Source organism: Microcebus murinus, chromosome 4, assembly GCF_040939455.1.
Source record: "Microcebus murinus isolate Inina chromosome 4, M.murinus_Inina_mat1.0, whole genome shotgun sequence".
NCBI classification, from domain to species: Eukaryota; Metazoa; Chordata; class Mammalia; order Primates; family Cheirogaleidae; genus Microcebus; species Microcebus murinus.
In genome coordinates this window covers 59,243,811-59,267,386 of record NC_134107.1, presented here as the reverse complement: position 1 = coordinate 59,267,386, position 23,576 = coordinate 59,243,811, and the positions used below count along the sequence as shown (strand labels likewise).

The window sequence follows — 23,576 nt, the reverse complement described above, 5'->3', positions numbered from 1 at the left end:
TGTAATCCTAGCACTCTGGGAGGCCGAGGCAGGTGGGCAGATCACTCGAAGTCAGGAGTTTGAAACCAGCCTGAGCAAGAGCCAGGCCCCGTCTCTACTATAAATAGAAAGAAATTAATTGGCCAACTAATATATATAGAAAAAATTAGCTGGGCATGGTGGCGCATGGCTGTAGTCCTAGCTACTCGGGAGGCTGAGACAGTAGGATTGCTTGAGCCCAGGAGTTTGAGGTTGCTGTGAGCTAGGCTGATGCCATGGCACTCACTCTACCCCAGGCAACAGAGTGAGACTCTGTCTCAAAAAAAAAAACTGTGAAAAAAAAAACATTTATCGGGTGTCAGCCAGGTGGAGGGGGGAGGAGGGGATGGGTGTATATTTACGTAATGAGTGCGATGCACACCACCTGGAGGATGGACACGCTTAAAGATCTGATTGGGGGGAGGGGTGACAAGGGCAATATATGTAACCTTAACAACATTTGTACCCCCATAATATGATGAAATAAAAAATAAAAAATAAAAAATAAAAACTGTGGTAAAATATACATACTGTGTTTCCCCTAAAATAAGACAGGGTCTTCCTCAAGAAGACACTCTTGGGCTTATTTTCAGGGGATGTGTTATTTTTTTAAAGTACAGTACAACAATCTACATTTATTCAAATATAGTTAAGTTGTTTTCTTCTGGAACATCATCATAACTCTCCAAACCCCGAATTCCATCCTGAATTTCTTGCGACTCTATTTCCTTTAGAACCATTGGCCCCAGTCTCTCATGTCGAGCAATAGAGCTCTCATGGGGCAGATGAGAAGGCCTGCTTATCTTCTTTACCACTCAGCCACAACATGCATGGGTTGTGCAGATTGCTGCGTAGCCACGCCCATCACTAGGTCTTATTTCCAGGGTAGGGCTTATATTGCATAAATACTTAGAAATCCCGCTAGGGCTTATTTTTATGGGTAGGTCTTATTTTTTGGGAAAACAGTAACATAAAATTGTTTACCATCTTAACCATTTTTATGTATACAGTTCATTGACATTAAGTCCATTTATATTGTTGTGCAACCATCACTACTATCAATCCATAGAACTCTTTTCATCTTGCAAAATCAAAACTCTGTATCCATTAAATAATAACTCCCCATTTCCTCTTTCTCACAGTCCATTCTACTTTCTGTCTTATACATCTAACTATTCTAGATGCCCATATAAATGGAATCATACAGTATTTGTCTTTTTGTGACTGGTTTATTTTACTCGGCCTAATGTCCTCAGGGTTCATCCATGTGTAAGAATTTCCTTCCCTACAGATGAAGCTTTGCTCAAAAAAAAACAAAAAAAAAAAAAAAAAAAAAGAATTTCCTTCCCTTTTAAGGCTAAATAATAGTGCTTGCTTTGGCAGCACATATACTAAAATTGGAATGATACAGAGAAGATTAGCATGGTCCCTGTGCAAGGATGTCATGAAAACTCATGATGTGTTCCATATAAAAATAAAGAAAAAAAGGCTGAATCATATATCATTGTTTGTGTCAACAGAAAATAACCCAAACTCTGTGAAATAATTTAAAGAGGTTTATTCTGAGGCGGGTATGCGAGATTGTGGCCAGGAGAGACATGCCGAAGAAACCTTGAACAAGTGGTCTCACTATGGTTGGGTTACACTTTGGTTTTATACATTTCAGGGAGACAGGAATTACATATAAAGTCATACATTGGTTTGGCCTGAAAAGACAATATCTCCAAGTGGCAGATTATAGGTTATGGGTAGGTTTAAAGAGTCTTTGATTTGTAATTGGTTAAAGCAACAAAGCTTTGTCTAAAGGCTTGGAATGTTTTAAGTTAAGATAAGGAAGTCTGCCAGTGAGGTCTTTGCTTCAAAAAAAAAAAAAAAAAAAAAAGATAAGGAAGTCTGTTAATCAGAGACAAGCCCCCCAGACATATACCTGCAGGTGTGGTTAAACTTTGTCTTGTGTAGCCTTAGGCCTGTTAATGAACCACAAAGGAAATCCAAGAAGGGAGGGGGCATGATGAGGTATGTCTTACCTTTCCTTTTCTGGGCCAAGCTATTCAGCTTTATAGTATTTCTGGGGTCCCCTTGGCCAAGAGGGGGTTTGCTGGGGGCTTAAGATTTTATTCTAATTCACATATGTATATGCAATATTTTGTTTATCCATTCATCTGTCTATGGACACTTGGATTGATTCTACCTTTGGGCTGTTGCAAATAATGCTACTTTGACATGAATTCACTGATAGGGAAAAGCCCCCTCTTGGGGGCCCTGAGGCAAAATCCGTTGCTGATTGGATACCTGTGAAGCTTATCCTACTAATGCTAGGGAAAGCCCCGCCCCCCCCTCGGGGTTGGGGGGGTAGGAGGGCCTGAGGCAAAAACCACTGCTGATTGGATACATGTGAGACTTATGGCTAATCCTACTAATCCCACTGTTAATTGGATATTGGTTGTGTGTAACCCCAAGAAGTGTATAAAACTGGAGAGAAATAAGGAAGCAGGGCTCAGAATTTGGTGGTATGCCCCTCTGAGCCCGCCAGCGAAATAAAGGCTGATTCTCCTACCCTTTGTGTGCCGCTCAGTTCTTTCCCTGGTCAATCTCTGGTCACTTGCCGCAACATTACAAATCACTCTTCAAGACCTTGCTTTCAATTCTTTTGGGTATATATCCAGAAGTGGAATTTCTGAATCATAAGGTAAAATTCTGTTTTTGATTTTGTTACATTTGGCACTTGTCCTCGAGGCTGCATCAGAAAACTGAGAACAAGTAGTTTGAGGAAAGAGAAGTTTATTACTTTGCCTACAAAGGAGGAGGATGGAGACTCCTGTCTGAAATGCCATAGTCCTCCTAATAAGCAGAAATACAGAGCTTTTAAAGGATGGGTTCTCAACTTCAGGCAATTATTATTCCACCACAGTTGATAATTCTGATCATCCCATCTCCGCTGAAGACAATCTCATGACCTTTATCTAGGACCTCCCTTTACCAGGTCTGCACAATAACAAAAACCTTATCCCGCCCTTCCCAACCACTGGCCTGAGGCAGGGATGCAGGTTTTAGTTCTCAAAAAGGAGTGGAGAATGTTTTAAAGAGACAGAAAATATTATTGTCATTTTTTTCTGGCCATTCCCTACTGTCAGTATTTCCCTTCTGTATCTATGGGAGGAGGGCTGATACTGTGTTACAATGTGAGGAACTGCCATACTGTTTTCCTAGTGACTATTCCATTTTACTTTCTCCCCCACAGTATGCAAATGTTCCAGTTTCTGCACATCCTTGCCAATGCTTGTTTTTCTCTCTCTAATAGCCATCATAATGGGTGTGAAATATTTTTTTTAAAAACCCTTCTTTACACTTCTCAGATTAGACCTTTCCTCCTGATCCTTCCCATTCTTATTTAAGCCATTGTTACTCTTTCTGGGATTATTTAAATTGCCCTCAACTGGTCTTCCTAACTCCTATAACATACCTTCTCTCCAGTCTGTTCTTTACATAGCAGCTAGAATCATTTTTCTAATTTGAAAATTTGACCACATTATTCCAGGGTTTAAAACCCTTCAATGACTTTTTACCATCTTTTGGATAAAGTCCAAACTTCTTAGCTTGCAATAGGACTTTGTTTTCTTTCTTTCTTTCTTTCTTTCTTTCTTTCTTTCTTTCTTTCTTTCTTTCTTTCTTTCTTTCTTTCTTTCTTTCTTTCTTTCTTTCTTTCTTCTTTCTTTCTTTCTTTCTTTCTTTCTTTCTTTCTTTCTTTCTTTCTTTCTTTCTTTCTTTCTTTCTTTCTTTCCTTTCTCTCTCTCCCTCCCTCCCTCCCTCCCTCCCTCCCTCCCTCCCTCCCTCCCTTCCTTCCTTCCTTCCTTCCTTCCTTCCTTCCTTCCTTCCTTCCTTCCTTCCTTCCTTCTCTCTCTCTCTCTCTCTCTCTCTCTCTCTCTCTCTCTCTTTCTTTCTTATATGAAGGGGTGGGGGATTGTAAGGAGAGGTATTGCCTTGGTTTGTTTTTGTTGAGACAGTCTCATTCTGTCACCCTGCGTAGAGTGCAGTGGCATCATAGCCCACTGTAACCTCCAACTCCTGGGCTCAAGTGATCCTTCCTCCTCAGCCTTGTGAGTAGCTGGGACTATAGACATGTGCCACCGTGCCTGGCTAATTTTTTCTATAAATTTTATTTGTCCAGCTAATTTCTTTCTATTTTTAGTAGAGACGGGGTCTCACTCTTGCTCAGGCTAATCTCCAAATCCTGAGCCCAGGCAATCCTCTGGCTTCTGGCCTCTGACTCCCAGAGTGCTAAGATTACAGGAATGAGCCACTGTACCCAGCCAGGATCTCATTTTCATGACCTGACCATTCAGATTTCTCCAGCCTATCTCCTGCTTATCTTATTTATCTATATTCTCAGTTCCGCTGGTGGCTAGTAGTATGTTTTTATTTGGAATTATGAGATTATTGGAGATCATCAAGTCCAACACTGTTCTCAAATAAGGAACTTGAGGACTAGTAAGTGCCTAAGGTAAGCGCTTACTAAGATTTGCAGGCCAGGCTGTGGTGGTTCATGCCTGTAATCCCAACTACTTGGGAGGCTGAGGCAGAAGTATCACTTGTGCCCAGGAGGTATGATCATGCCACTATACTCCAGCCTGGGTGACAGAGCAAGACCGTGTCTCAAAAACAATAACAACAAAAAATTTAGCAATGAATTCTATGTCTGATTTACTCCTGTATCTATAGTACCTAGTGCGCCTCCAGGCATGCTATGAATATTGACTAAATAGTTTCTCGACAAATGAGTAGACAAAGAGATGTCAGAGCTGGAAGTAGAACCCAGAACTTTGGCAGCCAATATAGTTCTCTATTTATCTTATACTGCTTCCCCCTCCCCCTAAGACACTTATTTAGATTTATTTAAACAAGGTAACTCTATCATACTCTTAGATCATTTCCTACTTTTTTGAGTTTTTTCTATAAAATAGTATCTACTTATTTCAAAAGTGCTTTGATGATCAGGTGATATGTATAAGGCATTTGGTATGTAGTTGGGCTCTTACTAGTTACTAAAGAATCAGCAGCCATTGTTTTGTTATTAGTCATCATTATATCCCCAGCACCTAGCACAGTGACTGGTACAGAGTAGGCTGTCAGTAAATTTTGAAGGAAGGAGGGAAGAGAGAAATAAAGGGAAGGAGATGGGAATCTAATGAGTGAAGGAGGTCACAGCAAGGCAGTATGAGATGGGGTTTAGAAAAAGACTTCTGTGATTTGTCTATCATTGCTCATAAGTAGCCTTCTAATATGGCAAGGAAAATCTGGGACAGGTAGCCAATATGAGAGAGATTGTTCCTGCTTTGTAGATGAATAAAAATTTCATTTGGATGATCTGTTGCAACTGGGCAACCCTTCTAGATGGACCATAAACAGGGAGACTTTTCTGCTTATGAGTCATGTGGAGACAGCAGAAATCCTGAGAGAAAACAAGGGGACCATCTCCACTTGCCTACTTGGTTTATGGCAAATATTCTTTTTTAGAACAATAATAGTTGGAGTTTGACAATTCCTTTGAGCTATTTAGCAAGGAAAATCTGTCTGCAGACCTCTTATATTACCCATGTAGTCAGCCTTGAGCCAGCTCACTTTGAGTCAAAGCTTCTTTGCAAAGAAAGCCAGATTTGACTTTTAAAAACAAAATTTGACTCTCGTATGACAAATTTTCTGTGAAGCATGAGAGAATAAGGGCCCACAAAACCTCATAAAATAATACATAAGAAGTATAGTACAACTTAAAATTACCATTTCTTATTTCATTTAATCCTTACAACAGTACTGTGATGTAGAAATTTCTATTAAAACATTCATTTTACAGATGAAGACTTAGAAAGGTTAAAAAACAGGTACAAGGTCATACTGGTAGTAAATGGCAGAGCCAAGACTAGAGTTTAGGTTCATTGGACTCTAAATCGAAAGCCAATGCTCTTTCTACTCCACCAAGGTATCAGCCAACACCTCTCTGGGTTTTGGATTGAATATAAGTAGTGAGTGTGCATCTGTCTCTGATACTGGTGTGATGCTAAAACAAAAAGCACACGAATTAAACCTGTCAGGGCAAGAATCAGACACATTAAACGATATTGCTATTTGCTTGTGACTGATTTACTTTCCTGGATCACAAAATGATTTCCTACCTTTGTAGAAAAGAACAACTTTTCTCCTAAAGCAGAAAGCATTGGTGTTGTCAGGTTATTATTATTTTCTTCCTTATAAATCCTTCTTGGCTTCCTGTTCTCTATAAGAGTTGTTTGTTTACTTGTCTATCTTTCTAGACTGTGAGCTCCTTGAAGGAAGAAATTGTATACTTCCTGTGCCCAGAATACATACTTAGTTACTCATTAAGTATCTGTTGAGTTAAATTATTATTATTAGTTTGTATTATATTATTCTTGCTGTTAATTATGTAATAACTACTATTAATTACTGTCAGTGGTGCTAGGCACTTAACAGATTCTCCAATTCTCATGATAATCCTTCAAAGGAGAGCTATTATCATTTTACATTTGAAGGAATAGGTTCAACTAAGTTAAGTAACTTTCCCACGGTCAGATAGCTTATAACAGTCACCTTAAGTGAAATATGGATATACTTTAAAAAAAAAAAGCTTATGCTAATATATACATAACATAAAATTTACCGTTTTAGCCATTTTTAAGTATGGAATTCAGTGGCATTAAATACATCTGCAATGTTGTGTACCATCCCCACTATTTCCAGAACTTTTTCATTATCTTAAACAGAAATTCTGTATCCATTAAAAAATAACTCCCCTTTCCCACTCCCTCTAGCTTCTAGTAACACCTAATCTGCTTTCTGTTTCTGTAAATTTGCCTATTCTAGATATTTTACATAAATGGAATCATACAATATTTTTTTATCCATTCATCTGTCTTTTTAAATGCCTTAGAATCTGTTTCAGCTAGTAGAGGTTGAAACCACGGCTGTCAGCCTCTGTATTGGCCTCTCAGTGACCAAAACCAGCAATCAAAATGCATCACTCTGATATTGGAGGACTAGGTCCTTACTGCCCACCCTAGCTCCAGCAAGCAGCACCAGGGACTGTGGAGATGGTAGCTGCTAGGCAAAAGGCCGAAATTCTCTGAAATTTACTAGCCTCTTCATCAAGCTCTTCCCTGGATTCTGCAAGTATTTTGACTAGACTCCAGAGTTCCAAAATAGTTATTTCAGGTATTTTCTTCCTGCTCAATAGTTGTTTAGTTGGAGTGATAGATTCCTGGAGCTTCCTATTCTGCCATTGTTCATAACATCACTCCCAATATAAGTATCCTTAAAAACAACAACAACAAAAACCTTTGGTGTCATATAAAAAAGGGTTTTTTGCCATTGCGTAAAAGCAAGTATCAGGTAAGGATTTTTATTTTCTTTACTGGGTAAGTTCTTGCTATATCACAGTATGCTTTGCAAATAAAGAATAGCCATCATCCTACGTTATGGTACGAGATGTGCCTTCCATGAACCCATTCACAGTGACAGATTGTCACAATTAGCTGAAGTCATTTCATAGCAGTATATTTAGTCATTGTCATATTTCTATAAAACGTTGAAAAATTGTCCTATAGCTCACTTTGTTACCTGTCTTTTGCCCTGGTGGAGAGAAAAAAATCTTTATTCATTATCATGCTGAGAGCTTTGAATTAAGATTTAGGTGCCTGACGCTGGGCATGGTGACTCATGCCTGCAATACTAGCACTCTGGGAGGTCAAGGCAGGAGGATTGCTTGAGCTCAGGAGTTTGAGACCAACATGAGCCCTGAGCAAGAGGGAGACCCCATCTCTACTAAAAATAGAAAAAAAATTAGCCAGGCATGGTAGTGTACTCTTAGTCCCAGCTATTTGAGAGGCTGAGATAGGAGGATCATTTGAGCCCAGGAGTTTGAAGTTCTGTGAGCAATGATGATGCCACAGCACTCTAGCCTGGGCAACAGAGCAAGACTCTGTGTCAAAAAACAAACAAATAACAATAATAACAACAACAAAGAACAAGAAAACAAGATTTAGGTACCTGCTTATGTCTGGAGAGATTTCATTTAAGGTTTTGCATTAATGTATTTTAAACCTGCTTTGTCACCCTCTAGGGTTCTAGTGGTCGCATCTTTTCTCTGGAAAGCCATCTTTGGTTTGCTGAGCAGAGCCCTGGGGAACACCAGATTCCAGCTCTGATTCAAGTTAATAGTAGTTCTGTGTGGCTGTGGAGCACCCGAGTTGTACCAGGCATGAGCTGGAGGCTTTATATATGTTATCTCACTTAATCCTTGTAGCATCCCTTTGAAAGTAGATATTATTAAGTTTTGTAGATTAAAAATCTGGTACAGGGAGGTCAAATGACTTTTACAAGGTCATAGAGAATTTCCTCTGGTTTGCCCAGTCCCAAAGGCCTTTCCTCTGTCCCATAGTGAATGAAGGGAAGGCCTAGAATTTAAAAATTCCTTTTTTTGGCTTTAATCCTCATTCAGAAAATGAGGAGATTGCTCCTCATGATGCTTAGGAGCTACTGAAAGAGAAGGAGTAAGCCAAAAATGTGCTCCCTTCCCCTACAGTAGAGATCTGCTCATTCCTATTTTATAGATTGGACTTCCAGATGAGATTTTGTTTGATGAAAGGGTTCTACTGCCTTAGGAGCGGGCCTAAATGAACTGGACTAGATGAACTCTGACTTTCCAGTTTTGTTATATACTCTGTTCTTCAAATTGTTAGATTATCAGTTTTGTGAAGACACACACACAGTGACTTTGTGTCCTTTGTGTATATGGTTTCTCCATATACTCCCATGCTTAACCAGCACAGATCTGTAAGAAATGGAGACATAGGTGTATAAGGAGACAATTACAGTTCACTGAGACAAATCCTGTCTCAAAAGTATGTGCCACTATATTCCAAATGCCTACCATAATAAATATATGTTCAAATTGCTTTGGAACCATGGTATGTGGGGGAAGGGCCACAAATCCATGAGAGCCTGGTGTCAAGAAAGGCTTCTGAGAAGGCAAGTATGGAACCAGATTTTTTTTTTCATGTCAGACAGGTCATGTGATGATGTTGTAACAAGATTTAAGGGAGGTACATCTCATACATGAGCGAGAAACCCAATTATCTCACTCTTACGACCTCCGAAAGGACCTGGAACTAGATCCTGAAGCATGAGGAGGAGTTCTAAGTTCCAGGTCTCATTCTACTACTGTTGAGTGGGGGACACTGAGCAAGTCCTACTTGTTTCTCTTGCCTTCACTTTCCCATGCAGACTATGAGGGACTCATGTGAGTTTAGAAATTTCCTTTCCAGATCTAACATTCTAGGCATTAATCTTTAAATTTTTATTAGCTCTCTTTCATTGTAAATCAACTGGCTAACTCCTTCCCTTAATCTATTTTGCCTCTTATTGAACATAATTTTCTGTGCCACTTTTTGGAATCCCTGGTATTAATGAAGGGTTCAGAAACAAGTAAGATGAGGTGAGCTCCCTGCTTTCACTCAGATCCCTCTCTACACTGACAGTAGCTTCTGCCAGCCTAGGCTTCTTTCCCTAAGGCTCCTGATGATCTTGGACAAGATCAATAGAAAGCCATGAAAGCCTGTTCCCAAGTATCCTGTGAAAGGTCAGTTACAGCCATAGCTACTACCGGTGAGTGAGCGTCCTTTTTCTGCTAATTAAACTCATGCAATTTAATTTAGTTTTCTATTAGTTACTTATGGTTTCTTAGTCAGTGATAATATAATTTTTGTGTCCCTAAATACAGCTAAAATTCAGTGGGACATTGACAAAGGACTTGAAGAGCTGTGCTGCATAGATTCTTACTGGAATGACTTCCCGTTGCTTAATGTAACAGGGAGAGTTTACACTTCAAGTCAGAAGACCTGAATCTGACTCCTGGCTCTGCCTCTCAAAACTTGAATAAGTCACTTTACTTCTAATGACCTTAGTTCCGTCCTCTATAACAATGGGAATAATACCTTTCCTATCAATTGTTTGTGAACGTTTAAGGAGATAATTGAATCTGTAAGAGTTTTTTTTTGTTTAGAGAGAGATGGGGTCTTGTTCTGCCACTGGGACTGGAGTACAGTGGTGCAATTATAGCTCACCGAGGCCTCCAACTCTTAGGTTCAAGGGATCCTCCTACCTCAGCCTCTGGAGTAGCCAGTATTACGGGAACTACCATGCTCAGCTATAAAAGATTTTTTAACACATTAACTACCATGAGAGTTCTATTTAACTCACACTAATTTTGAGCCCAGGGCCTTGTAAAGCATGTGTAACTCACATGTCTCTTCACCTTGGGAGCTGTGCAAAGTATTTTTCTTTTCTTTTCTTTTTTCTTTTTTTTATTTTTTGAGACGGAGTCTCGCTCTGTTGCCCAGGCTAGAATGCCGTGGCATCAACCTAGCTCCAGCATCCTCAAACTCCTGGGCTCAAGCAGTCCTGCCTCAGCCTCCTGAGTAGCTGGGACTACAGGCATGTGCCACCATGCCTGGCTAATTTTTTCTATATATTTTTAGTTGGCCAATTAATTTCTTTCTATTTTTTAGTAGAGGCTGGGTCTTGCTGTTGCTCAGGCTGGTTTTGAACTCCTGACCATGAGCAATCCACCCACCTCAGCCTCACAGAGTGCTAGGATTACAGGTGTGAGCCACCACGCCTGGCCAGCGAAGTATTTTTCAAGTTGCATATAACTCACACACAGGAAACAATAAAAAATAACAAATTTTTCATTAAATTAGAAAAGATTGTTTTGTTTTCAAAGTTTTTATACTGTTTTCATAATAAAACACTGTGCCCCCAAAGAAATATTGTTTTTTCCTAGTGTGGCAGTCAATATGTTAAATGAGGCAAATTGAGTCATGGAGCTCAGTTGATTATTGGACTGACTCTTCTTATCCTGAAGGTTAACTGCTTGAAGGCCCAGCCACAGTTTGTTGAGATTACCAACTTTAATAGTGCTGAAATGTTCCTTTTCTGTGTTTTGAAGAGAACTCCCTGGCATTTGGAGGCACAATTGGCCTGCTTCCTGGAGTTCTACTTTTCAATGGAATCACAGGGCTTCAGAACAGGAACTGGAGAGGCCCACAGCTTGGAAAAAAAAAGGATATCTGGGTAGAGCGGATACCCCCCCCCACTCCAGTTATGCTCCAAATACCACAGAGTAAGTTTGTTTCTCCAGTGGGTGGGTTAATAATAACAGCTATCAATTATTAACAAGAATGGATGCTATTTGTTGAGGATCCATTATGGGCCATACACAGTGTTTTGGAAAATTTTCTACCAAAATATATCTGACATCGGAGGGGAATGAATTTTTTCCTGGATTGATGTGGGAATGAATAACCCACAGCAGCCATTCCAAGGTTGAAATTTATTTGAAGTTTGTGTCTTCTCTTCAAAATTCATAAGTGTTTTGCCTTGTGGAACCATTATATAGTCATACTTGTTTTCTATAAAACAGATACTTTTAAATTATTTGCCAATTAGTAAAATTAACACCCCAGGAAAGTGTAGCATATTTACTCAGTGCTTTCATGTACCCTCCAACATATCATTATTGAGTAACACAGGGGTTCCTGTACCTAGTTTGAGAACTATGTCATCATTATTTTATTTATTTATTTTTTTTTACAGAAGACTCCATGCCACTTTATTTTAACCTTCATCCAAAAATATAAAAGTGTTAAAAATGTGTAGATGTTGACCTCCAATCCTCATAGGCAGGTAAGAAGAGAAGATCTGGATAGAAGTTCAGAGTTCTTCCCATCCCCAGAGAAAAAGGGAAGCCCTAGGCATGGTATAGGATCAGAACACCAGGGTCCTATGGAAAACAGGCCCCCTTATCTTCTAGTATTGGCCTAAGTCCCTTTCACTCAACCCCCACCCTACACTCTCCTTTTCAACTGAGAAGAAACATGTAAAATTCTTGAATCTTGTTCAGGAAGATGGTGCACGGTACATATAGTTGAACAAAGAGGGCTAGGCCTGCTTTTTGCTTTGGGGCAGGAAGGAAAGGGCACACCTCAGCTTCCTCCTCTTCACTCTCCTCTTTCTCTCTTCTTCCTTGCAAACATCATTGCTTATTGTAACTTGGATTGACAAGACAACTTGAGGTAGGCCACAAGGACTGTCATCTCATGGTGATCATGGTTCCAGGTTACAAGTTCCACCAGATTACATTCATTCTTAGCCCCCTCAGTGAGGCAGAGTTTGGCAATTTCAGCATATGCTCCACATCATCCTCTTCCCGTATCTTGAAGGTAAAGGAAGGAATATAGTCTGAGAGCTCACAGATGAAGAAAAAACTGTCTGTAGTGACCAGGGCCAGGACCCCCAGACCTCTGACCTAAACCCTAGTAGGCTGAGTGATTGACATTATTATAATTATTTTCATCATTTGAGTATCTATTCCCTAATAAGTCCAGTGCCAGGGGTTAGGACTGCCTGCTCACAGACCTCCCAATCTGTTTAGGAAGGGGCCAGCTGTCTCTCCTGTCATAGCTGATACATGTGTGATAGCTGACACATGACCTTACATGGAAGATATAGTTTCCACCAAGATAGCCAACAATTCTGTCTTTTTGCTTGCAAATCTTAGGAAAACTAAATAATTGACCCCAAAAATTGGCTTTAAAAGGACTCATGTTAGGTAGGGTCAAAAGTGTGATTACTTGAAAATTGCTCAGCTGGTGGGAAAGGTACTTGAACTTAAGTGCCTAAATCAAATTTTTGCTATTATTGCCCACAGTAGAAGAGGCAGAAAAATCCATAGTCCTTGGTCTTGTTTGAGCTACAAAACCACACTTCTGTTACCTCCAAAGGTCTCTGTCTGCCAGGGAGAAGTTTTTGGCCTCCACTGTGACCACAAGTGCTGTCACAATATGTAAGTTTATGTTGAATTCATTGAACTGTGTTGCGTTATGCCTGTATGGCAGGAAGCCTGGAATCTTTGTAGTACCATAAGATAGGTAGGAGTGGGCAGAGATCCAAGACTCCAGACCTTTTCTCCCTCTTCCCTCTTTTGGGTGGACCATGAGCTGGGAGAACTGAATTGAAATGCAGACAAGAGGGCACAGTGTTCAAAGGGAGGGACCTGTCCCTGAACAGCTGTTATAATTTGGGTTACTGATAATCCTGAGTTTCCAGAGAAGCTTGGAGCCTTGAGGAGGTAGGCTGAGTGATTGACATCATTATAATTATTTTCATCATTTGAGTTCCCATTCCCTAATAAGTCCAGGGCCATATTTTTCTCATGTAGCTTAGTAGTTAAGAAATGCTTACATTTGAATCTCAGCTCTATCATTTGATCACTGTGCATCAGCTATAAATGCCTGAAGATGCTACTGGAAGACTTGATTAACAGTAGCTTAAATAAATAGGCAAACAGGAGGTATGTTTTTCTCACATTAAAAAAGTCTGTCTCTTCCAAGACGCAGCCAAAAGAAAATTTTTATTAAAAAAAAAAAAAGTTTGTCTCAAAGTTTTCTGATTTAGGGGGAAAAAGAAGTCTGAAGGTCGGTGGCAGGTGGCATTGATTTATTAGATCAGGGATTTCAAGACTAATATCCCTCTTTCCTTTCCCTCATGATCTAAGATGGCTACTATAGCTCTAGGTATCATGTCTGTGATTGAGGTAGGAAAAGGGAGGCATGGGGAACATCAGTAATATCTGTCCTTTTCCTAGGAAAGCAAAGACTTTCCCAAAATATCCCCAGCAGATGTCTGTGTACATCTCATTGGTCAGAACTGGTTCTATGTGGCTAATCCTAGAAGCTAGTAAGGCTGGGAGAGTGAGTAGTTAGCTTTTGCAGCCTCAGTAGTAGAGGCAGGCAGGGGGAAGAGGGTTGGGAATGAATGAGCATTGAGTTAGCCAGCCCGTGATGACAATGACCTGGACAAATAAATCAGCTTCTCTAGTTGGTTTTCTCATCTATAAAATAAAGATAATAGTAGAACCTAACTCATGAAAGGGTTGTGAGGATTAGATGGGATCACTGTGAAGTACTTAGCATAAATATTAATACTTTACACATAATAAGTAATACTAATTGTTTTTATTATTAGCATTATCATCATCTCCACTCTGGCAAGTAATTATTGTCCCATTTTACTTGAGAGGTAGCTGAAGCTCAGTGAGTGGAAGTAATTTGCCTAAAACCACAGTTTGAAATGACATAACCAGGATTAGAGCCTGTTTCTGAATCTAAAGTCCATGCTTTTTTTTCTTCAGTGGAAATTGAGTCAGCAGGGAAATAGTGGTTAGCTGATGGGTCTGTCTTGGCCAGACCCAGGGCATCAGCCATAGGCTTGGTGATTAGGGAAGGAGGGAGACTGAAAAAGAACAGGTTCAGGTGGTGAAAACCCAAGCACAAGGAGAACCACAACTTAGGGGATCATCACAGAACTGATACTAGATCCATCAAATGGGGGATGAGCATTTGAGAAAAGTAGAAATGTAATTTGATAAAGATTATAAGAAAAACCAGTTACAGGAGTAGCCAGAAGGGACCCCAATGTAGCCTTAAGCGAGGAGATCAAGGAAGACTTTTTGGAGAAGGAAGTGAAGTGAAGGGCAAGGGAAGGACTATCAAAGCATTGAGGAGAGCCTGAACAAGGCATAGAGTAGAACAGTCAGGTGGAGTGTGTTAGAACTGCTGTATGTTTGGTGTGGGTGATGTGTAAAATGCCAGGCCAGACTTGGAGGGTCCTGAGACCATACTAAGAAGTTTGGAACTTTATCCTTGGTGATGAGAAGCCAAAAGAGAGTGGCATGATGGATAGACTGGCATTTCTGAAAGATCTCTCTGGATGCAGTGAGGAGGATGGATTGGAGAGAGAAAGAAAATGGACTTCAGAAGACCAGTTAGGAGACTCTAATAATAGGTCAGTTGAGAAACCTGAACTAAGGTGGTATGGGATGCAGAGGAGAGGACATGTTTGAGACATTTTTGAGAGAACAGTGTCTGGCATATAGTAGAAATTCAATTTTTGTGGAATATGAATGAATAAGTTGGGACTTGACATTAGCTTTGGGGAGTGAGGGAAAAGGAAAAATCTGGACTTATTCCAGGCTTCCTGTGCCTTAGGTGATAGGTTGCATGGTTATGACTTTCACTGAGTTCTCAGGAGTACTGAGGCCAGTGTGTGTGTCAGAGAGCATTTGTTTTAAATGTTTCTTGGGTAATTTTCTCATAATCCTTGGGGAATCCTACTTTTTCTTAGCCTTGAGCATTTCTAAACTTAATATATCTTGGTAATTGTGAGGCAAGATAATGCTATTCCCATTTTACATATTTGGAAACTGAGGTGCAGCGTAGTTAAGTAACTCAATTGGGATCCTCCAGCTACTCAGAATTAGAAATGTTCCTTCCTCTACAGCATGTTGCCTTTGTTTAAGACTCTTGGACTTCCTATTGTGATTTCAACTGATTATAGACAATAATAAAACAAGCAATAAAATCCAGAAGATTAGATTGATCTAATTACTCAGCTGTTAAGATGAGGCCATGAGTTAATTGTAATTCAATGCACCTTCTAATTTAATCCAACACAGTACAGAGTATAATTTGCATTATACAAAGAAAGTTCTATTATATTAATGTCTCCTCAGCGTTAAAATGAAAAAAATAAAATAACTCAATAGAGTCAAACATTTCCCTACCCTAGTTCTCTTTTATTAGATAGATCTGGTTTCAGTCTTACCTGTCACTTATGGAACTATAAGCCAATTACTTAATCTTTCAGAGCCTCAGTTTTCTCACCTATAAAACAGAATATGGGAGATGTTGACTTAATAGTAGCTGTTGGGCTGGGCACTATGGCTCAAGCCTGTAATCCTAGTGCTTTGGGAGCCAAGGCAAGAGGATCGTTTGAGGCCAGCCTGGGCAACATACTGAGACCCCATCTACAAAAAATTAAGAAATTAGCCAGGCAAGGTGGTTTACACCTGTGGTCCCAACTACCCAGGAGGCTGGAGGATTGCTTGAGCCCAGGAGTTTGAGGCTGCAGTGAGCTCTATGATCATGCCATTTTATTTAAGCCTGGGTAACAGAGAGAGACCCTGTCTCTACCAAAAAAAAAAAAAAAAAAAGTAGGGGCTATTATTTTGCAGATGTGGAAACAGAGGTTCAGAATTTGATAAGGACAATAAGGGTTTTGCCCAGGTTATATGGTAACCTAATGATAGCTCTAAACACACAGGCTAAAAAATGTTTTGAAATAGTAGTATTTTCTGCAGATCTTTGATCTAAGACATGTTCCTTATTTTACTTTATTTGAAAACCCAGTCCTGATGTGAATGTTGCACATATTTCCTGCCTTTAGGACCTCAATAGTGGGTTGACAAAGTCTCTAGTAATAACAGCCCTCTAAATTTGCAGGGCCCAATAAGAGTTTTAAGGATATTTTTACATATATTTAGAAAACCTGGGTATTGGATTCTAGTCCTGGCTTTACCTGAATAATGAGTGGCTGTTATTTGGACCAGATGAAATGTCTAGCAATACAGGATTAATTGAACCTACCTAAGTGTCCAATAACACAATTATTTTATGGTTTCTCTTATTGTTTTTCCTTATTTTCAAAACAATGTCTGCTCATTTCATTTTTTATTTTGAGACAGGGTCTTGCTCTGTCTCTCAGTCTAGAGTGCAATGGCATCATCATAGCTCACTGCAATCTCGAACTCCTGGGCTCAAATGATCCTCCTGCCTCAGCATCCCAAGTAGCTGCAACTACTGGCATGAGCCACCACACTCAGCTAATTTTTTTCTATTTCTAGTAGAGATGGGATATCAGTCTTGCTCAGGCTGGTTTTAAACTCCTGGCCTCAAGGGATCCTCCTCCTTGACTTCCCAAAATGCTAGGATTAGAGGTGTGAGTCACTGCACTTGGCCATCTCCTCATTTTAGAAAGATCAGAAAATATTGACATATGAGAAGAACATAAAGAACATTCATAATTCCCCTGTTTTAGAGACAATCACTATTAACCCTTTGGTGTATCTGTTTTTCTAGATTTTTTAACACGCAAACACACATTGTTTTTCTTTATGTTTTTGTTTTTTGTTACTTTGAGACAGAATCTTGCTCTGTTGCCTGGGCTAGAGTGCCATGGTGTCAGCCTACCTCACAGCAACCTCAAACCCCTGGGCTCAAGGTAGCTTCAGCCTCCCAAGTAGCTGGGACTACAAGCATATGCCACCACGCTTGGCTAATTTTTTTCTATTTTTAGTAGAGATGGAGTCTCGCTCTTGCTCAGGCTGGTCTTGAACGATACTCCTGCTTTGGCCTCCCAGAGTGCTAGGATTACAGGCATGAGCCACAATGTCTGGCTGTTTTTCAACAAAAATGAGATTGTATGCTATGTACAGTTCTATAACTCACCTTAATTTACTTAAGGAATTCTGAATTGGGTCATTTAGATGTGTTTTAGCTAATACTGTGTTGGTAGACATTTAGGTTGCTTGAACATTCACTGTTAACCAATAGCACAAAGCAGAAATAATAGATTGAAATTAATTAGAAATAAAAGGCAAAAATGTGGCAGTACTTTCAATACAAATATTTTTTTCTGGTCTTGTATTTGGTGATAGAAAAATTAGCTGGTGAATCATTTACAAATTTTTTAAGTGGGATAAAAATGTTTTAAAATGCACAAAAGATTGTAAACATATATACACATAACAATACACAGAAGAATTACTTGTATTCGGAGAATAGTAATTGGTTCAATCTTTCCACAAAAAGCCATGCTGACTAGAAGCTTGCTTTTGTCTAGCTTGTGCTTAGCCAAACAGTAATAGGACTAACCTCCTGGAGCCATGTGAGGGAAAAGCAGGAGATAAGGCACATGATTGAGGATCTGGAAGATTTTCATTAAGTAGTCTTAAAATCCATGGGCAAACAACCATTTCCAGCAGGGAACTCTGTGTGTGTGTGTGTGTGTGTGTGTGTGTGTGTGTGTGTGTGTGAGTGACAGGGCCTTGCTCACTGGAGTACAGTGGCCCAATCATAGGTCACTGTAGCCTTTAACTCCTGAGCTTAAGGGATCCTCCTGCCGCATCCTCCTGAGTAGCTGGGATTAGAGGTATGCACCACCACGCCCGGCTAATTTTATAACTTTTTGTAGAGATGGGGTCTCGATCTTGCTCAGGCTGCAAACTCCTGGTCTCAGGTGATCCTCCTACCTCAGCTCCCCAAGTACTGGAATTATAGGTGTGGTCACCACCCTTAGCCTAACTGGGAACTTTTGGGTGGGGTACTACCATTTATTGAAGTACCTACCGCATGCTGTCTCTTAATTTTCTAGCCTGCAGTATAGGATATCCTTGTGTTCCTAAAGTTTTGGTGAAGGGACTTGTCTATGATTTCATGTCTGATAAATGGTATAGTTGACTTTTAAATCCACATTTAAAATTAAAATTAAATCCACAATTAAAATGTGGATTTAAAATCCACATTTTAAATCTGCCTGACTTCAGAGCCCCTATTCTTTCCTTTAGGAGGACCAGAGGAGGAAACCTCTTCTCTTGCCTCTACAAAGCTAGTTCAATACTGCCCTGCTCATCTCCCTAGCTGGCCTACATGTAGATACAGGAGAAGGATAAAGGGACAATGGTGCTGACAGAGTAGGTACTGAAAAGTTACTTACCAAATAAGCAAATTACTGATTGTGTCTGTTTTTCAAAATATCAAAATCTAGGCTCTGAAAATTGCAGTGATTTTCCCAAAGTCACAGAGCTAATCAGTAAAAGAGCTGGGATTTGAACCTAGATCTGCCTGTAAATGAAGCTCTTGCTGTTGTGTGACACTCATCCTCATGGGAGGATCGCATGAGCTCTGGAATTAGAGGCTGCAGTGAGCTACGATTGTGCCACTGCACTCCAGCCTGGGCAACAGAGCAAGACTGTGTCTCTTAATAAAAAGAAGAAAGATCTCAACTGTATAACCAAAGCTTTCACCTTAACACAGTGGGAAAAAAAGAGAAAATGAAACCTAAAGGAAATAAAGAGAAGGATATAATAAAAAATTAAAGTAAAAATCAATGCAGTGAGACCCCGTCTCTACTATAAATAGAAAGAAATTAATTGGCCAACTAATATATATAGAAAAAATTAGCCGGGCATGGTGGCACATGCCTGTAGTCCCAGCTACTTGGGAGGCTGAGGCAGGAGGATTGCTTGAGCCCAGGAGTTAGTTTGAGGTTGCTGTGAGCTAGGCTGACGCCACTGCACTCACTCTAGCCTGGGCAACAAAGCGAGACTTTGTCTCAAAAAAAAAAAAAAAATCAATGCAATAAAATAGATAAAAAAACAATAAATTAAATGAATAAACTATAAATTGGTTATTTTAGGAGATCAGCAAAATCAACAAACCTTTTTAGCTAGACTGATCAAGAACACAAGAGAGAAGACTCCAGTTACTAAAATTGAGAATGATGACACGGGGACCATCACTACTGACTTTTGTAGAAATAAAAAGGAATGTAAGGGAATATTATGAACAATTACATGCCAACAGTTTAAATACTTAGGTGAAATGGATAAATTCCTAAAAGGACACAAACTACCAATACTGACTCATGGAGTAATAGAAAATGTGAATGGACCTATAAGAAACAGAGAGAATTAGTAATAAAAAAAAATTCCCACAAAGAAAAGCCCAGGGCAGATGGCTTTATTGGTGAGTTCTACAACATATTGGAATAAGAATTAACACCAATCCTCCATAAACTCTTCCAAAAAATTGAAGATGAAGGAACACATTCTAACTCATTATTGTGAGGCCAATATTACCTTGATACCAAAATCAAAGACATCTCAAGAAAATGATAGACTAACATCCCATTTGAATATAAATGTAAAAATCCTTAATAAAATACTAGCATTGTTTCAGATCTTTTCCAACACTTGATATTGTCAGACTTTAAAATTTTTGCCCATCTGATGTGAAGTAAAATTTTATTCCCTTTACATGTATTTTGCTGATTATTGGTGTGGTTGAACATCTATTCTGTTTCTCTTCCTTCTCCCCAGGAAATTGAGTGATTCCTTCTGCGAATTGTTGCCTGATTAGATTCCATTGGCTTATTTTCATTTCTTATTGATTAATATGAGTTTTTTTATTCTGGATACTAGTCCTGTGTTAAATGTGTTACAACTGTCTTTCTGTGCTTATCTTTTAACTTTATTTATGATATCTTTTGTCATATAAAAGTTTTGTTTTTGAGGAGTTAAATTTATTACCCTTTTCTGGTTTTTCCTTTTGATTTCATCTGAGAAATAATTTCTAGTGCCAAGGTCATACTCACATTCTTCTATTTCTTTTCCTAATAGTTTTAAAGTTTTATGTTTGGGCCTTTGGTCTTTATTGAATTGAAGAAGTATGAGGTAGGAGGTCTAATTTCATTTTTTTACATGAAAAATAAGTGTCCTGATATAATTTATTGAATCTTAGCAAGATTCTTTCCTTTGTCAGATCTCTTTAAACAGAATAATAGAATAAAAGAGTGAATTGGCCTGAGAGAGAAAGGGATTCATGGCCCAAATTATCATTTTGCACCTTGTTCTTTTATCTGTTTTAGAAGATAAATGCACAGATGCCAGGGACCATTCACCAAACAACCTATAAAGTGCTGAGTACCTCCTAAGTGCCTTATAGCTGTTGGGAGGGTGGGGAAGCAGCAGCAACAGCAGCACACTCCTGGAGTGGAAGTTGAGACAGAATAGGCCATCTGCTTTCCATTAAAATTTCTCCCATACCAGCAGATAGGGAAACTACAGAGATATTTTTAGATTTGTTAAAGAATATTTTCCCCTGAGGAATAGCACACACTTAGCCTTATGTTACTTACCTAGGAACAATTATATTATTAGCATCTAAGCAGACTATTTTCTTTTCTTTTTTTGTTGTTGATATTGTATGTACACTAAAGACATATCAAGTTAAGCCGGCTCTGATTTTAGCAGCCTTTCTCTGCTAGGGCTTAGCCTAGGTGAATGACCCAGAGGTTCAGTCTTTAACCTGGATTGGGCATGTTTTTCCTCAAGATGCAGCACAACTCTGAACACAATTGATTACTGGATATTTCCTCCTTTCGTGTTACCTCAGGGGGAGTTGCCCAAGCTAAGAACAGTGTCTCACTTGCATTCACACCCTTTACAATTCCCTGGGGCTCACCAGTTGGAGGCTGGGTGGGTAGGCTTTGAATCCAATATACAGGCTACCTCAGATTCAGCACTACAGAACCGCTGCCTGCTTGGGCTGACCTACATTCTCGCCAGTATAGCACTCTCAGCAGCCAGGCCTCCCAGCTAGTAAGAGGAATTCACATTCAGGCATTTTTCTGGAGCTAACAAATTCAAAGGTCTATTTAATTTATTTTCCTTCCTTCTGCCTGTGAAAGAAAAGAAGGGGGGGGGGGGAAGGCCTGTAAACCCAGCAGTTGTTAGAATGTTTCCCATCTTGCTTTTGCAGCTTCTCAGCCCACAGTACTGAAAAATGGGTCTTGCTATCAGCATCAGATTTTGTGGCCTCTGTCTCCTAAACATCTTTATAGTTCCTCCCTCTTCATCCCATTGCTGCTGTTTTGGCATTTCCTCTGGGCTACTGCAAATAACTTCCTATCACTTCCCCCACTGATCTTACCCACTCTGAACCCCTTTCTACACTGCTGCTGGAGTAGTTTTATACAAATCTGAAATTCCTCATTTTAGAACCCTACAATAGTTTCCTATTCTTTCTTGGTAAATTCTGGCCCTTAGCATTCAAGTCCCTTCACAATCCATCCCCCAATCTACCTTTTTATCTACATTTCCTGCCATTTTTTCCCAACATACAGTAAACTCCAACCATAGTGAACTATTTGTCATTTTCCCAATATGTCATGCACTTTCAAGAATGGAATGGATAGATCACTTTGTTTCCATACCCATACACCTAACAAACTTCCCATTCATCATTGTTTGAGGCCAACTAAAATGTTTCTTCCTCTAAGAAACCATTCCCAACTATCCCAAACTTGTTTGTCATTTCCTCCTTGGCATTCTGATAACACCCCCAACATTCTCTCTCTCTCTCTATATATATATAGAGAGAGAGAGAGAGGGAGAGAGAAAGAGGAGAGAGAGAGAACCTGTAGATTAATTTAAATAACCTATATTACTTCCCCATCAGAGTATAAGCTCCTACATAAAGAACCTAGCACCATGATTGCCACAGAGTAAGCATTTGCTACATGCTAACGACTATTATGATGAAGATGAAGAAATCTGGGTTAATTCGCAGTAGGCCTTCACTGGCCACCATCACCATAGTTTTATTATGTCCGTTCCATTAAAAATTTTTTTAATTGGGGGGAAAAAGCCATCAGCAGAAGAGTGAACAAGACAGAAAGAAAAATTTGAATTACTTTAAGAGAAGGGAATTTGTAAATTGAAGTCTGATCAGAGGTGAGCAGTCAAGATGGGGGAGGATTGAAGGAATTGGGTCTGTTGGATTTGGACAAAAGAAAATTCAGGAAGAATAACTGATATCTTCATACAAGGGCTGTCTGGAAGGATCCAGCCATGTAATAGGAAAAATATATTAACAATGGCTGGATCCTTTCCAGACAACCCTCATATATCTTCATCCTGTCCTGGAGGAGAAGAATAGACATATTGTTCTCTGAGGGTAGAAGTAGGACCAGTTGCTGACAAGGTGTCCAGGGTAAGATTCCTCATAAGGCAGATTTTTAGCTGAGAGTGAAGAATTTTCTAACCTCTGGAGCTCTCCAGCAGGAGCTTTAGCTGACTGAAGAGGGTCTGAGCATGCCATCATTAGAAGGGTCTGCTAACTGGGTTATAGGCTACCCATATAAAGGGTATTCCTGTGCTGAGTGACCAATTGACTCAATCATTCTCTAATACATCTTCCAACTCTATAATTCACTGCCTAGGTGATACTTTTCAGTAACTTGAGCATGACCTATATGAGAACACTGATAGAATGGCTTTGTTGTTTTTGTTGTTAACAGAAGAACCATCTTTGACCAGATTGATTTCCAGAGTAATTTCCTATTTACCCTCATTTTGAAGATAAAGTAAAAGGATCTTGGCAAAGTAAATGACAGCCAAATCTGGAGGTTTACTTTGAGTAGACTCATGTTTTGAGGAAAGGTGGGGAGGTTGTAGCAGTGGACTTTGTCTCAGCAGGCCTGAGTTTTGTTACCACTCTCTACTTATTGGCTGTGTAAGTAAGATTAAGTCTCAATATCCTCATCTCTAAAATGGAACTAATAATATATTTGTAGATTTAGGTTGAAGATTAAATCAGATAAAGAAATGCCTAACCCAGTGCCTAGAACATAGTACAGATTCAAAATTGTATCCTTCTTCTTGCCCTTTATTATTTTGAGAGAATAAAGATTTTTTGTTTTGTTTTGATTTTGATCAACCTGGGGGTGGTCCTTGAGGGGCAGCTTTCTTTTTAATTATAAGCTTCAGACCTAAAATGTCTTCATTTCCTAAGTGTTTCCCTGCTCACAAAGGA

General features: G+C 39.5%; 1 protein-coding gene and 2 non-coding genes across 4 annotated transcripts in view; 2 read left to right on the top strand and 1 right to left on the bottom strand.

Moving 5' to 3' along the window:
* The window catches only part of FAM168A (family with sequence similarity 168 member A), a 192,212-nt gene that overhangs the window by 120,289 nt on the left and 48,347 nt on the right, over positions 1-23,576 (top strand). The window lies entirely within an intron of this gene.
* Positions 1,386-1,492, top strand: LOC142870738 (U6 spliceosomal RNA). The gene has a single exon (XR_012919083.1). It is a non-coding gene; the product is annotated as a U6 spliceosomal RNA (small nuclear RNA).
* Positions 9,084-9,188, bottom strand: LOC142870862 (small nucleolar RNA U13). Its single transcript, XR_012919189.1, has one exon. It is a non-coding gene; the product is annotated as a small nucleolar RNA U13 (small nucleolar RNA).